The sequence below is a fragment of the Anabrus simplex genome, chromosome 5, assembly GCF_040414725.1.
Source record: "Anabrus simplex isolate iqAnaSimp1 chromosome 5, ASM4041472v1, whole genome shotgun sequence".
NCBI classification, from domain to species: Eukaryota; Metazoa; Arthropoda; class Insecta; order Orthoptera; family Tettigoniidae; genus Anabrus; species Anabrus simplex.
Genome location: NC_090269.1, coordinates 329082932 through 329099903, shown reverse-complemented (window position 1 = coordinate 329099903; position 16972 = coordinate 329082932). Strand labels below are relative to the sequence as shown.

At 38.1% G+C, this 16972-nt stretch overlaps 1 protein-coding gene across 2 annotated transcripts in view; it reads right to left on the bottom strand.

Annotated features, from left to right (window-relative positions):
- The window catches only part of aub (aubergine), a 322859-nt gene extending 321383 nt beyond the window's left edge, over positions 1–1476 (bottom strand). Inside the window, exon 1 of one of the 2 annotated variants that reach the window (XM_067147583.2) lies at positions 1373–1476. The gene's annotated coding sequence lies outside the window, so the exon portion shown is untranslated. Of the gene's footprint in view, positions 1–1048; positions 1135–1372 lie in introns of those variants that run through there. The other variant, XM_067147584.2, reaches the window with a different exon arrangement.
- Positions 1477–16972: the final 15496 nt, after the last annotated feature.

The following is a 16972-nucleotide window of genomic DNA, read 5'->3' as shown; positions in this document are numbered from 1 at the left end:
CTATCTATCTATCAAACAGCATGTTAGTGTTCTTTTAACTGAAAAAGAATAAACTGGGCCTCATTATGTTACTTCTGTTTCCTAATACTACAATGTAATGGATACAGTAGAACATGATAAAACTATCTGTCCTATCGCTTAAGAGACTCGGTTCAAGGCCCAGTCTTGAAAAAAGAAACTGTCAATGACCAGGTTACAACTCAAAATCGCAAGTTAATTCCAAACTTGATGGCAACTTAAAAGTGTCAAAAGAGAAACTGTCAGTCAGTGAAAGTGGATATGTCTATAAATAGGACATGTCATACATGAATCAGCACAAACATGTTAATCAGTGCACATTTAAACTGCAAATGGACTACAGCAGGAAACTAAATACTCAATAGAGTGATTACATAACTTTATTTTTTCCTTAGTTTTTTCAACGTCGCACTACCACAGAGGTTTTCGCCGACAGGACGACTCAGTCCGGGGTTTGCTGCTGCTATATGCCTTACGTCGCACCGACCAAGATAGGTCTTATAGCGGCGATGAGACATGGAAGGCCTAGGAATGGGAAGGAAACGGCCGTGGCCTTACGGTACAGTCCCATCATTTGCTTGGTGTGAAAATGGGAAAGCACGTAAAACCATCTTCAGGGCTACCGACAGTGGGGTTCGAATCCACTGTCTCCCGGATGCGACCTCACAGTTGCACGCCCCTAACCGCACGGCCAACTCGCCCGGTAGTCCGTGGTTTTACTACAGAAGATACCTTAATACAACCTAGTATTTCGATCAATCAACTTCACCATTAAAAATTAAACTTTGCTGTAAAAATCAATAAAATGACAATAACAGAGTAAACCGCATAACCCATAAAAAGGAAACAATGAAGACTACTAACGCTCTCACCCCCACTCAAACCAAGTCTTACAAAACAACAAAAATTACCAAGTACACCCACTCTTCACAAAGCAATTTGCTATATAGGCCGATTCTCCCAATCGGTAGAAAAAAACATACAAATATAAAAAGTACGAATAGTTCACCAAAACGGAAAAACCACCTACGCAAATCAAAGCAAACGTAACCTGACACGCGTAAGTCAAAACTTCATTAATATAGTAATATAACCCTTCCAGCAATCGGTGACCAGAAATTCAAGACACCATGGCAACATGACTGAAATGCTATTGCTATACAAACGTAAATTACATTACCCACGTGCAAACAAACCTTTGTTCATGAATTGCTGACAACCTCACCAAAATATATCATTTAACAGCATACTGATTATTATCTGTTCGCCTAATAATCCCAACTGACATGATTAACATTATCCATACGTTTTACTTTACAATTCCAATTAGGAGAGGACAAATAAGAATACTCACCACCTGACGCATTAAATAATAACGCCAAATACCTACACTACACCTGTTAAAAGAATGGCGTCTACAGTCCTATAACAGGGAGCTTCCGTTCTCTGACACCAAGAAATCGCGGGAGGGTGGGTGCTTTCTGTGCTTTGACTTTAAAATTCTTGAACGCGCCACGGTAACTCGGGTAATGATTGGCTGTCACCATCCCGTCTACCAAAAATTGACTACAGCATTAGAACGCGGTCTGTCGTAACTTTCACTTGTTCTTGTATGCTCTGATTTTCTTCTGGCATTGGTTTCAAAAATATGTTACGAACCCTTTAACCTCTAGGAAATAGTGAAGAGTAACCAGTAAAAATAATTCAACAAGAAAAAAAAACAGCAAAATTACGTTTTATATTCAAATACTCTCTCATCTTTTTCGCAAAACACGACAAGTTATTAAGAACGAATATTGTACATAGCTTTGTACAATGTTCGCTCCTCTAAAGTAGGAGAAAAACAACATTGCATATTCTACAATTAAAGTAACTTTTCTACAGACCTAAAAACAGTACCATCTTTGGCAAACTTTAATTCTAGAACAAAACCCCTGTCAATTTCATGATCCAAACCACACTGTGGAACCGCCAATGACCCACTTAAAATAGTATAGTCAACTATTTAAACATTAATGTTGAAATGTAATATTAATATCTCTTTTTTATTGGTCAACCGTATTCATGGTTTTCGCTACCGCGTATACAGAACAAAGATAGGTATCGCGAACTGGGAAAAAAAATGCAAATGCAAACTACGTGCAAAAATGTGACCGCTATCATGAGTTATCGTGCAAACAGCAATTAGATCTTACACAGTTCTGCAAAGATTGACAAACTTAAATGAAAAATTATAGGAAATTATTATTAGGATGTAATATTTTGATCATTGGCTGCAATAAAGTTCTTATTTAGAACAGAATAGAATACTCCCATCCCCTAGTTCAGGATCCCCTGAAACTAGGGAGAGAGCATTCCTTTACTACAGTTCATTAAGAGTTACATTTTCCTCTTATAATTGAAAATTAAAAGGCGTATGGCTTTTAGTACCGGGAATATTCGAGTCCAAGTTTGGCTTGCCAGGTGCAAGTCTTTTGAATTGACACCCGTAGGCGACCTGCGCATCATGATGATGAAGACGACACACATATTTTCTAGGACAACATCAGTGGCGTATACTGAGGGCTACCAAGACTATCAGTGAAGCCCAAACTTCAAATGCGAGCAATGGAAATCTAAAGCACATTATATTGTAAGCATCTGACACATTGTTCCATTTGCAAACCGTGAAAGCAATGAGAAAAGACATCGTACGTATTTCTGAGAACAAGGCGTCGGAGACTGATATTGCAGCCCAGACTCTAGTCCCGCTCCCCTCGACTCGCCTCACGCGGCTTGCTGCTGTATGCCTACAGGCGTGGGGAACGGGAGGGGGATAGGTGTGCTAGGATTCGGTTATCAGATCGCCACTGCTAACTGTCAACCATGCCTTAATCATCGTATATACTTCCTCACCTAATCCTCCTGACTTAATTATATAGATAACGGAGTGCTGGTATTTCACTCCTTGCAGGAAGACACTGCAGGCCTGCGGTTCTAGGAGTAATATAGGTAGTTTTATTTTTACAGGTAGACCTGCTAAAATGAAATGCAGTCTTTCAGGTTTAGTGTTCTCTTTTGTTGGTTGGAATCGAACCCGTGATCATGGGTCGGACACACCACTGATCTTCTGAGGAAGATAATTAACCAGTGAACGATGGGTACAACCGCTGTAAAATTCAACATTGTTATTTAACTATTATGATGATGTTAGTAATAATAATAATAATAATAATAATAATAATAATAATAGTGCATGGCATCTGTATAGGCTTGGTGGTGACCTAATGAGGATAATATGAATGGCGAAGACATCATAAACACCCAGTCCCCAAGCCAGGGGGAACAATATGAGGGGGTTGATTCTGAAAATTGAACCGCGGCCATCGGACCAAAGGCAAGCATTCTATCCATTTAGCCTCAAAGCTGGACTTCAGTTTGCTGAACCTAAGGCTACCAGCTCAATTGATCAGCTGTTGAGTATTGGCAGTGGCAGAGGCCAGGGCAGTAACTTGTGAAGCAACCTTGAAAACACAGCAGGCTTCTCCGTTGGCTATTGGCTGCAGCTCAAAACGCTTAAGGCTTGACGTTCCCTAAACCAACTATCGAAAAGGAGCCACTGGACAACATGTATCTTTCTTTAGCTTATTTAATGCTTACTTTTGTGCCACAAGTCTTTTTTTGGAGTAGGCCCTATCCTACCATTAACAACATGCCTTAATTAACGGCTGAAATTATGAATAGAATATCATGACACGACAATATAACAATTTATATATTACTAATTTGATTTATTTAACCTAGTAGTAATTATATTCATTATTCTAGGATACACAGGCCCCTTATCCATCTTATCCTTCATTGCTATTGTTTGTATTTGTTTTGATATTTTTAATTTGATTTCCCCACATGTTTTTTTAAAATACAAAAATGTTTTGCTATTCTTCCTGGTGTAATCCACTCTTTATTTAATATTTTAGAAATTGTATAGAATTCTCTCTCTCTTTCTATTTTTATTTTATATTCACTTCCCAGATATTTTACTCTCAGTGTTTCGGTTGCCCTCAGGCCCCGATTTCAAGTAGTTAGCGCCCTGGGCAAACAATATTTAGCTGCCCGCCCCTCTGCTCATTTTCCTGTTCCTCTAAAAAATAATTGTTTACAAATTAAATAGTACAGTTTTCAAGATTGTATGTTGTATGTTGGGTATTCAGCCCGAAGGCCGGTTTGATCCTCTGCAGCTCCGCCAACAGCTGTCATAAATAGCCTAGGCGTCACTGAAGAGGCGTACTAGGGAAATGAGGAGTGAGGTAGTTTCCCGTTGCTTTCCTCACCGAGCCAGCCGTTGCTATTACATATCAGTCTGCCAAGCCCACTGAAATGTATGCACCAACCGACCCTATGAGCGATATTTTCACACCATTCATAACAGGAACTGGCTGCATAAGGAATGGTATTACTAGCATCATTCATACCTCAGTCACTTTCATATTGTCAAAGCCAAGGATGAGACTGAGACAGGTCAATGAAAGTAACAAATTTGATATAGCCCATACCAGAAGACATAGTGCACTGTAAACACTAAATCTCGCCAGCAAAGGCATTTTATGAGTTTTAAAACAGCGCATTATGCAAATACAGTTCTCATAATTAAACTTATCAAGCCAAATAATGATAACAGCCAAATAAGAATGAGGCTGGTTTATTTATTTTAAAAGCCGTTGGTTCAGTTTGATAGTTTGTATGTAAGTAAATAACTTTTAAAATAAGACACGTTTTCTTCATAAAATTTAAATATATATATTAAATTCAGGTTTTAAAGTTAGAATAGTTTAAAGTGTTTTATATAGTCTAATAAAATAATTGGAATAATTTGAGGAATATAAAAGTAATTTGAGTGTAACGAATTTAAGACGTAATTCACGCAGACTATAATTATTCGATCTGCCGGCCGCCGCTGCACAGTCTGCCCATTTGTAAATCGGGGCCTGGTTGCCCTACAAACTCTTAAGAGATGCGTGGTGTTTCTTCTATTTCTTCTTCACAGAGCAAACACTGATTTTGTGTGTGTGTGTGTGTGTGTGTGTGTGTGTGTGTGTGTGTGTGTGTGTGTGTGTGTGTGTGTGTGTGGGTGGGTGGGTGTGGGTGTGTGGGTGTCTCTCTCTCTCTCCCTCTCTCTCTCTAAATTCTCATTAGCCACCATACCATTCCTCTCACTTCTCTGTAAGGAAGCTTTTTTCTCTACTTATTGCCATATTGTGTATAATTTTACAAAATTACAGCAGTGTCATTTTCGTTTCACATTCTGCCATAATCATCTGTTTCTCAATATCTTTCATTCTGACCATTACCTTCTTACTGAATTTATTATCGGTATCTTTATACTGAATCTCGTTACCCAAGTACCTTCACATTCCTATTCTGTCGAGCATCCTTTTCACTTTCGTTAGCCAGTAATCATCCTTTAAGTGCTCCATCTGTTGTTTGTATGGTAAATTCGGTACTTTTCTCCCCTTTCCCCTTCTTAATCTTAACCAATATTTTATTACTTTCCTAGCTACATCTGCTTGAATGCTTATATTCTCACATAGTCTTCTAACTCCACAATTGCGGCTGTGAGCTTGCATCCGGGAGATAGTAGGTTCGAATCCCACTATCGGCAGCCCTGAAGATGGTTTTCCGTGGTTTCCCATTTTCACACCAGGCAAATGCTGGGGCTGTACCTTAATTAAGGCCACGGCCGCTTCCTTCCAACTCCTAGGCCTTTCCCATCCCATCGTCGCCATAAGACCTATCTGTGTCGGTGCAACGTAAAGCCCCTAGCAAAAAAAAAAAAAAAAAACTCCACAATTGACCATGCAATCTCGAAGCCCCATAATTATTTTGCTAAATTTATTACTGGGTACATCTAATTTTTTCTCTCTACTTCAGTGCCCCATATTTCTGCCCCATACAATGCTCTTGAAATCACTAGCGCATTTAAATTTTTTTTATGTAACTTCTATTCAGTACTCAGCATCTTTCTCTCTAAACACCTTGGGCTGGATAGAGTGCCCAACCCTTTCATATTAGCATGTCTTATTTGCTCATTTCACTTCCCATTCGATGTCATTATAATTCCTAGATATTCTATTTTATTGACAACTTCCAATTCTCTTCTTTAATTTATTTCCCTCTTTTACATATCATTACTTTTGTTTTATTAGTATTTGTTTTCAAGATTCCATATTCTGAAATATTCAGCAATTTTTAAAGACTGTTTTGCATACCAACTGATGTTAGAGAGAGCAATAGGATGTCGTCCACAAAAACTAGGCAAGGAATTTCTTTACTATTCATACATAGGCATGTTCTATCCAACTTCCTTTGATTATCTAATACATCATTAATGAAAAGTATGAACAACATTGGTGATAATTTACATTCCTGCTTAAGACCAATATTTGAGTGTATCTCTCCTACTGCCAAGTCTTCCTTTACTTTAATTGTGCATATCACCTCTGTGTAAGTTATAATTCTTCTATGGCCCTGATCATTTTATTTAACAACCCTATCCTAGCCATCTTTGCAACAACAGCCCACCTGCTCACAGAATCTAGAGCTTTTTAGAGAACTATCACTGCAATGCATAATCTCCCACCTTTTCTCTTTAAATATTTGTCTATTGTTGTTTTAATTATAAATATATTATCTGTATTTCTCACTCCTTTCCTAAATCTCAACAGGTACTCTGAGAGTATACAGAAATTTTCTGCCCATTTCATTATTCTTTTTGCCAGAATCCCGGTATAAATCTTACTGAGTGTATCCAGTAAGGTAATACCCCTATAGTTGTTGGTATTAGATCTCTCCCCTTTCCTTTTGTATACTGGATATACTTGCCAAGAACTTGGAATTTTTCTACCATCAAAGATGTTGTTGAATATTATAGTTATAGAAAATGGCCAGCACACAAGAAAACAAATAAAAATGGAGAGAGACTAGTTGACCTGTGTAGAAACCATAATTTAATCTCAAAATCTACATGTTTTAAGAGGAAACCTCAAAAACTCAAAACATGGAAACACCCTGACTACACTAAAGGAGAATGGCAACTGGACCACGTCTGCATGGACAAATACCACCACAAAGAGATCTATAATGTCAAAGTCCTCCGAGGAATAGACACAGGTTCAGATCACTACGTAGTTAAAATTAAAATTAAACTCACTCCCCAGAGGAGACAACAAAAGCAAGCCCTTAAAACTAAAAGAAAAATAGATCCTACCCAGCTAATCAACAACAAAAATTACCAGAAAGCAACTGAAAAAATAAAAATCACAGACAAACTTGAAGACTTAGTACACAACCTTAAACAAATTGCAGAAGACCTAGCTCCAATTAAACCACGTAAAAAACACCAATGGTGGAACAGTGAATGTGATGAAACAGTGGAGAAAAGACATCAGGCATGGCTATTACATCAGTCCCAAAAGACAGAAATATCCTATCAAAAGCTAGTAAAACAGAGAAAAGAAACTACCCAAGTCTTAAGAAGAATAAAAAGACAACATCATAAGGACACCCTGCAGTTAATTGAAGAACAGTTCAGTAAAACTAAATCAAGGGACTACTACAAAACCTTCAGAAAGCAGCTCCAAAAATATGAACCCCCGACCCTACTGATGAAGGATGAAGATGGTAAGCTGGCCCATAACAATAAAGACAATGCAGAAATTCTGGCTAAACATTTCAACAAGCTTTTAAATTGTGAGGAACCTACAGAACTCCTTCATTTGGACACCAATACCCCGATAAAAACATCACCAGAAAACATCAATCCCCCCACAATAAAGGAAGTATACCAGGCTCTGAATAAATTAAAAAACTACAAAGCGCCAGGAGAAGATCAGACCTTTGCGGAAATCTGGAAATATGCAGGAAACTCAGCAAAAGTTGCCCTCCATCAACAACTTGTCTCTATCTGGATTAAAGAAGAACTACCAGAACACTGGACAACAGCCCTCATTCATCCTCTGCACAAAAAAGGGGACAAAACCGACCCTAATAACTACAGGGGAATCTCTCTCCTAGATATAACATACAAAATATTTTCAATAATCATCCTTAATAGGATAAGTTTACAACTTGAGAAAGAACTAGGAGAATATCAAGGAGGTTTCAGACCCTGGAGGAGCTGTCCTGATCAGATCATGAGTCTTAAGTTGATAATGGACTATAACAGGAGAAGAAACAGAGATATGGTGATAACATTTGTAGATTTCAAGAAAGCTTATGATTGCATCCATAGAGAATCTCTGTTTAAAATTTTAAGACACCTTGGACTACACCCCAAATTAATAAACATGATAAAATTGACTCTCACCAATACCAAGTCAAAAGTGAAGTTTAGGGGTGAAACATCAGAGACATTTGAAATTAAAACTGGACTACGGCAGGGAGATGGGCTCTCACCACTATTATTTAACTGTGCTCTAGAAATGGTAATGAGGGAATGGTTTAGAAAATGTCCCCCCAAAATAAAGATTGGCCGAAAAATCAAAACAAATTGCCTGGGTTTTGCTGACGATTTAGCATTACTAGCAGTGGACATAAAAGAAGCAAAAACCCAGATATCAGAACTTCAAAACATTGCAAATAAAATTGGCCTCAAAATATCATTTGAAAAAACAGAAATTATGCCCCAAAAACCAACACAGCTAAAAGAAGTCACCATAAATGGTAATAAAATCAAAATAGTAACTCAGTTTAAATATCTTGGAGAAGTAATAACACATAACTTAAATGAAAAAATCTCAATCCAAGTAAGAACAAATAGATTAGCTAAAGCACAAAAATTAACATGGGATATCTACAAAAAGAAATGTCTATCAATAAATACAAAAATAAAACACTACAACACAGTTATAAAACCGGAAGCTACATATGCAGCAGAAACACTCTTTTACCTGAATAAACAATCAAAGACTGACAGACTTCAGAAAATTGAAAGGAGGATTGGAAGAACCTGTATCAACAAAAAATATCAGAAAGATGGACAGTGGCGGTTAATACCTAACAAAGTCGTGTACAAAGAGCTAGAACCCATTACAGATACTATGCGTAAGAGGAGACTGGGATTCTTTGGACATATCATGAGGATGCAGGACTCGAGACTTCTGAAACAACTAGTACAACACAATCTCGTCTCAAAAAATACCACAACAGGATGTAAATGGATCAGAGAAGTAAGAGAGGATCTGAAGGAAATAGGCCTTACAACAGAAGACACCAAAAATAAGATAAAATTGAATACAAAACTCAAGAATACAAACCTCCGCTTTACCCTTACACAAAACAAACCAACAACACGCACATTTTCAACTGAGGAAAGGGCACGAAGATCGGAGCGTCTGAAGAAGTACTGGGAGGACCGCAAAGCCCGAACAATCCCTTCAAAGAGACCTGAACGACGGACTGACTAAAGTGATCCTATGTGGTCATAAAAGAAGAAGAAGAAGTTATAATTTCCAGCATCTGGCAGTTTTACCTAACTCGTTCCAAAATTCATAAGTAATTCCACTGATAGTACTTGCTTTACCACCCTTTACCTTTTTTCAAAGTGTCTCCTGTTGTTATTGGGTCGCCTAATGCAGGCAGAGTGTACCCCAACATGTCTAAGCATACCAGTCTGGATTTTGTTCATTTTCCATGTTTCTTTACCCTCTAACAAACCTTTGAAATCTACTAAACACTCCTCAATACTTATGCTTGCTTGATTATTACTTTTATATTCTTTACAAATTTTGCTTATTTTGTTCCGTATTTTCTTAGTTTCATTATTTTTACTACACCTTTTTGGGCTGCTTTTTTATTTCAGCTTCCTCTATATCATTTTTTACATATGTTGCTGTTCCGTACTGTTTATGAAACGTTGCATTGAGCAGATTGTATCCGGGAATCCTACATCTGGCATAAAGCTGGTCCTGGTTTTCACAATGGGTCTCCTGCAGTAGAACAATATCCACCTTGTGATTCTTATTCTTCTTCTTCTTCTTCGTAGTACCGTATCAGGTCCCCCTGACATTGGCGATCACTGTGGCGAATGCAGTACGATCTCTTGCTAGGTGGAAAAGTCTTTCAACACTGTGAATTCCAATCCATTCTTTGATGTTTCCAAGCCATGTGATTAGTCAGTATTTTTGTTAGATGGTCACTTTTTGGTTGACTTCCTCCTTCGATATTGAGCTGCAGAATGTTTAGATCAGGATCATGATTTTCAGTGGGGCTCTGAAAAGGGCCATTTACGATTTTAATCATTTTTCTCATATTGAGTTGATGAATCCTCTGAATTGCTGGGATATCCACAAAGAAGAGCTTTGGGTCCAGCAGCCAAAGTTGTTGCTCTCTTAGCACCACCCAGGGGTGACGTGTAGGGTAATATGAGGTTAAACCTACGGACGTGTAGCAACGAAAACCCCGCTCTAAAGATGGCTGACTAAGTAAGGGCAAAAGGTGTAAATAAACAATTTAAGCTCCGTGGCCTAGGCAACGCATAAAATGTAGGGTAGAGTTCCCATCTGCATCGTGGTTTCCATGGCTGTGTAAAATGGCCGACATTTAGGGCAGTAAGAGTGATAGAAAAAGAAAAGAATTTAGAAAAGAATAATAAATTGCCCCTCTGACTAGTGTTTACTATGGATGGATTGTGGGAAAACAAGATGTCTGACACTTAGGGCACATAAATATAATAAAAATATGAACTTAATATCGCTTGTAACAGAATGTATTCACAAGATAACATCACCACATGGACATCACATGTAAACACACCACGGATAGCTCTTAGAACCACAACTGAGGCATTAGTTCTTAATAAATCCATAAACTTCTCAGCACACCTTTATCTGATCTTAATTCAAGGCCCTCTGGTGTGTTAGAAATACATACACAAGTGTACTTGACTGCTTTTAGATGTTAACTGTAAAACACGACCAACAAAAACGTTATTTTACCCACTATGAAGTTTTAATGACACAACACAAATACCAACTGCACTCAAGCGCTCATTTTATGTAAATAAGTTTGTTCTTGTAACAGTTATTTTAATGTTATAAAACATCTTACGTACCGGTAGCATTTTAAATTTAGCCTAATGTCTAGTCTACAGTGCAGTTGAAGATGCCTATTCAATTTTTTTTTAATAAATCACAAAATGTATTGAAAAGGTGGACGACTATAAAACAGTTCTTTCATGAGCTTATGTATGTTCCCCGCGAGAAGAATATAAATATTCAGAGGCCCACCCTACTTGGCCATAGAAAGAGAAAGAAGGTTACATTTATAAGGCCTAAAGAAAACAATGAAAAGGAGGTGGACACACAAGCAATCTGAATTAATATTTTTCATAAGAAACCTAAGTGGGCGAAAACCAAATGACGCAGAGGCTAATCCCATGCTACCAGGTGACTAAGTAAGAAGAAAACAGATTTAAAGCAAAAAAAAGTTGCAGAAATTTAGAACATTAGAAAACTTAGTCATTCCACTTAAATTTAGAGGAAGTGTAATGAAGGTAACCACTTGTGCTTCCTTACATTTCAAGTATTTCCAATGAGGAAATGAAAATGTGAATGTCCGAATACTGAAAGTTACATTCAATTCAGAAACTCAGAAAGTGCTTTTTTTATTTGAGGAAATAGCCTGTGATCTAGCAATTTTCAGAGGCCCACCTTACTTGGCCATAGAAAGAGAAAGAAGGTTACATTTACAAGGCCTAAAATAAACAATGAAAAGGAGGTGGACACACAAGCACTCCAAATTAATATTTTAGAGAGGAGACACAGAAATTTTCCATAGTTTAACACACAGAAGTTTCACTTAATAAAATTGACTGCCATAACTTGTTTATAAAGATGTCAATCAATCAATCAATCAATCAATCAATACTGATCTGCATTTAGGGCAGTCACCCAGGTGACAGATTCCCTATCTGTTGCTTTCCTAGCCTTTTCCTAAATGATTTCAAAGAAATTGGAAATTTATTGAACATCTCCCTTGGTAAGTTATTCCAATGCCTAACTCCCCTTCCTATAAATGAATATTTGCCCCAGTTTGTCCTCTTGAATTCCAACTTTATCTTCATATTGTGATCTGTCCTACTTTTATAAACGCCATTCAAACTTATTCGTCTACTAATGTCATTCCACACCATCTCTCCGCTGACAGCTCGGAACATACCACTTACAAGTAACAACTCTCATTATTGTTCCGTATTGAAGATGACGTTAGGCATAGATATCAAGGATAATTAAATAAAAAACCACCTATTCAATACTTTCCATGTAGATAATAACCACATTAAACGTGGAAAGTATTGAATAGGTGGTTTTTTATTTAATTATCCTTGATATCTATGCCTAACATACCACTTAGTCGAGCAGCTCTTCTTCTTTCTCTCAATTCTTCCCAACCCAAACATTGCAACATTTTTGTAACGCTACTCTTTTGTCGGAAATCACCCAGAACAAATCGAGCTGCATTTCTTTGGATTTTTTCCAGTCACAATGCCAAAAACCTTGCCTCTCATCTCCCGGAGGAGATGCCTTCTAACCTCTACCTGAAGAACACACAATAACGGTGCCACAAGATCAGATGCTTATATAGCTGTTTGACAGAATAAACTAGATGTTTTAGAAAAAAAAACACCTTTTGATTGGTTTTTTAATATCAACGATTATTAACCCGCCTCTAGATGGGCGGGTTAATTTAATGGAAGTTCTGATAACTTCAGAGAATTAAAGTAGACAAGACAAAGTTGGCAGTATGTTCAATCTCCAGATACAAACATTCTCCATGACTAGTAATGGAAAGAGACATCGTCCTCAAAGGGTAAAACTACTATGATTTCACAAAGTTCTCAGTTCTTACTAAAGATGGATGCACATTCGGAGAAGACACAACTTTAACTTCATGAGGGACCTTACTCATGGTGTAAAAAAAAAAAAAAAAAAAAAAAAAAAAAAAACAATAGTAGGAGGTGCCTCACCTGCGAACCATGCGACCTTGCCATGGTGGGGAGGCTTGCGTGTCCCAATGAAGCAGACAGCCGAGCCGCAGTTGCAACCATATCGGATGGGTATCTGTTGAGAGACCAGACTAAGGAATGATTCATCAAAAGGGGGGTAGCAGCCTTTCGGAAGTTGCAAGGGCGGCAGTCTAGAAGATTGACTGATATGGCCTTGTACTAATACTCAACATGGCTTAGCTGTGTTGATACTGCTACACGGCTGAAAGCAACGGGAAACTACAGCCGTAACTAACTCCCGAGGACATGCAGCTTTCTCTGTATGAATGATGTACTGATGATGGCTTCTTCCCGGGTGAAAAATTCGGGAGGGAAACTAGTCCCCCATTCGGATCTCTGGATGGGGACTACATGAGAGGGAGCGATCATCACGAAGATGGATACTGACATTCTGTAAGTCGGAGCATGGAATGTTAGAAGTTTGAATCGTTGTGGTAGATTAGAGACTCTGAAAAGGGAGATGGATAGACTAAAGTTAGATGTAGTTGGTATAAGTGAAGTACGTTGGCAGGAAGAACAGGATTTTTGGTCAGGCGACTACCGAATTATCAACTCAAAATCAAACAGGGGAAATGCAGGAGTTGGTTTAATAATGAATAAGAAAATAGGGCAGTGGGTAAGCTACTATGACCAACATAGTGAAAGAATTATTATCGTTAAGACAGACACCAAACCAATACCCACCACAATAGTGCAGGTCTATATGCCTACTAGCTCTGTGGATGATGAGGAAGTCGAAAGAATATATGAAGAGATAGAAGATTTAATACAATATGTAAAAGGTGATGAGAATCTAATTGTAATGGGAGACTGGATTGCAGTGGTAGGCCAAGGAAGAGAAGGTAATACAGTAGGAGAATTCGGATTGGGAAAAAGGAATGAGAGAGGAAGTCGGCTGGTTGAATTCTGCACTGATCATAATTTAGTCCTTGCCAATACTTGGTTCAAACACCACATATGTTGGCTGTATACGTGGACGAGACCTGGAGACCCTGGAAGGTATCAAATAGACTTCATTATGATTAGGCACAGATTCAGAAACCACGTGTTGGATTGCAAAACTTTCCCAGGAGCAGACATGGACTCTGACCACAACTTGTTGGTCATGAAATGCCATCTGAAGCTGAAGAAATTGAAGAAAGGAAAGAATGCAAAAAGATGGGATCTAGACAAGTTGAAAGAAAAGAGTGTGAGGGATTGTTTCAAGGAACATGTTGCACAAGGAGTAAATGAAAAGGCTGAAGGAAACACAATAAAGGAAGAGTGGAGAGTCATGAAAAATTAAGTCAGTAGGGCTGCTGAAGAAATGTTAGAAAGGAAGAAAAGATCAACTAAGAATCAGTGGATAACTCAGGAGATACTAGACCTGATTGATGAACGACGAAAATACAAGAATGCTAGAAATAAAGAGGGCAGAAAAGAATACAGGCAATTAAAGAATCAAGTGGATAGAAAGTGCAAGGTAGCTAAGGAATGGCTGAAGGAGAAGTGCAAGGATATCAAAGGTTGTATGGTCCTAGGAAAGGTAGATGCTGCATACAGGAAAATCAAGGAAACCTTTGGAGAAAGGAAATCTAGGTATATGAATATTAAGAGCTCAGATGGAAAGCCACTTCTAGGGAAAGAAGACAAAGCAGAAAGATGGCAGGAACATATCCAACAGTTGTATCAAGGTAAAGATGTAGATAATTTGGTTCTGGAACAAGAAGAGGCTGTTAATGCTGATGAAATGGGAGACCCAATTTTGAGGTCAGAGTTTGACAGAGCTGTGAGCAACCTAAATAGGAACAAGGCACCTGGAGTTGATGACATTCCCTCTGAAATACTGACTGCCTTAGGAGAAACCAGCATGGCAAGGTTATTCCATTTAGTGTGTAAGATGTATGAGACAGGAGAAGTCCCATCCGATTTTCGCCAGAATGTTGTTATACCTATTCCCAAGAAAGCCGGTGCTGACAGGTGTGAAAACTACCGCACCATTAGTTTAGTATCTCATGCCTGCAAAATTTTAACACGTATTATTTACTGAAGAATGGAAAAACAAGTTGAAGCTGAGTTGGGAGAAGATCAGTTTGGCTTCAGAAGAAATGTAGGAACACATGAAGCAATCCTGACTTTACGTCTGATCTTAGAGGATCGAATCAAGAAGGACAACCCCACGTACATGGCATTCGTAGATCTAGAAAAGGCATTCGATAATGTTGATTGGACCAAGCTATTATTAAGATTCTGAAGGTGATTGGGATCAGATACCGTGAACGAAGAATTATCTACAATCTGTATAAAAATCAGTCTGCAGTGATAAGAATTGAGGGCTTTGAAAAAGAAGCAGCAATCCAGAAAGGAGTGAGGCAAGGTTGCAGTTTGTCCCCCCTCCTTTTCAATGTTTACATAGAATAGGCAGTAAAGGAAATCATAGAGGAATTTGGAAAGGGGATCACAATCCAAGGAGAGGAAATCAAAACCTTGAGATTTGCCAATGATATTGTTATTTTATCTGAGACTGCAGAAGATCTTGAGAAGCTGCTGAATGGTATGGACAAAGTCTTGGGTAAGGAGTACAAGATGAAAATAAATAAGTCCAAAACAAAAGTAATGGAGTGCAGTCGAACAAAGGCAGGTGATGCAGGAAATATTCAATTAGGAAATGAAGTCTTAAAGGAAGTAAATTAATATTGTTACTTGGGTAGTAAAATAACTAACGATGGCAGAAGTAAGGAGGACATAAAATGCAGATTAGCACAAGCAAGGAAGAGCTTTCTTAAGAAAAGAAATTTGCTCACTTCAAACATTGATATTGGAATTAGAAAGATGTCTTTGAAGACTTTTGTGTGGAGCGTGGCATTGTATGGAAGTGAAACATGGACGATAACTAGCTCAGAAAGAAAGAGAATAGAAGATTTTGAAATGTGGTGTTACAGAAGGATGCTCAAGGTGAGATGGATAGATCGGATCATGAATGAAGAGATACTGAATCGAATTAGCGAGAGGAGATTGATTTGGCTAAATTTGACGAGAAGAAGAGATAGAATGATAGGACACATGTTAAGACACCCAGGACTTGTTCAGCTGGTTTTTGAAGGAAGTGTTGGTGGTAAGAATGGTAGGGGTAGACGAAGGTATGAATATGATTAGAGCAGATGTAGGATGCAATAGTTACGTAGAAATGAAAATGTTAGCACGGGATAGGGTGGCAGGGAGGGCTGCATCAAACCAGTCTATGGACTGATGACTCAAACACACAGTAGGAGGTGAGGATTCATTCTAGTGAAAGAAGGATTTGTAAGTTACAAAAAAGTTAAAGATGACAAACATGAAATTCTAGGTGTAAGGCTCATCTATAAAGATAATAGGCAACTTGAAGTCTTTAGAGTGTACAGACCGGGAAAGTGTAGCACTGATGCTGATTCAGAATTATTTGATAAGATAATCAGCTATGTGGGAAACGATATGGAAAGGAAGGTGATTGTAGTGGCTGATCTCAATTTACCAAATGTCATTTGGGAAAGTAATGCAAACCACAGGAAGCATGACCAACAAATAGCAAATAATCAATCAATCAATCATTGATTGATTATTTGATCAATCAATACTGATCTGCATTTAGGGCAGTCGCCCAGGTGGCAGATTCCCTATCTGTTGCTTTCCTAGCCTTTTCCGAAATGATTTCAAAGAAATTGGAAATTTATTGAACATCTCCCTTGGTAAGTTATTCCAATCCCTAACTCCCCTTCCTATAAATGAATATTTGCCCCAGTTTGTCCTCTTGAATTCCAACTTTATCTTCATATAAGTTAATATGGGAAGGATATTCTGGACATGGTGCTGGTAAAACCAGATGAGCTGTATAGAGAAACCAAAGTAATAGATGGTATTAGTGATCACAAAGCTGTTTTTGTCATAGTTAAAAAT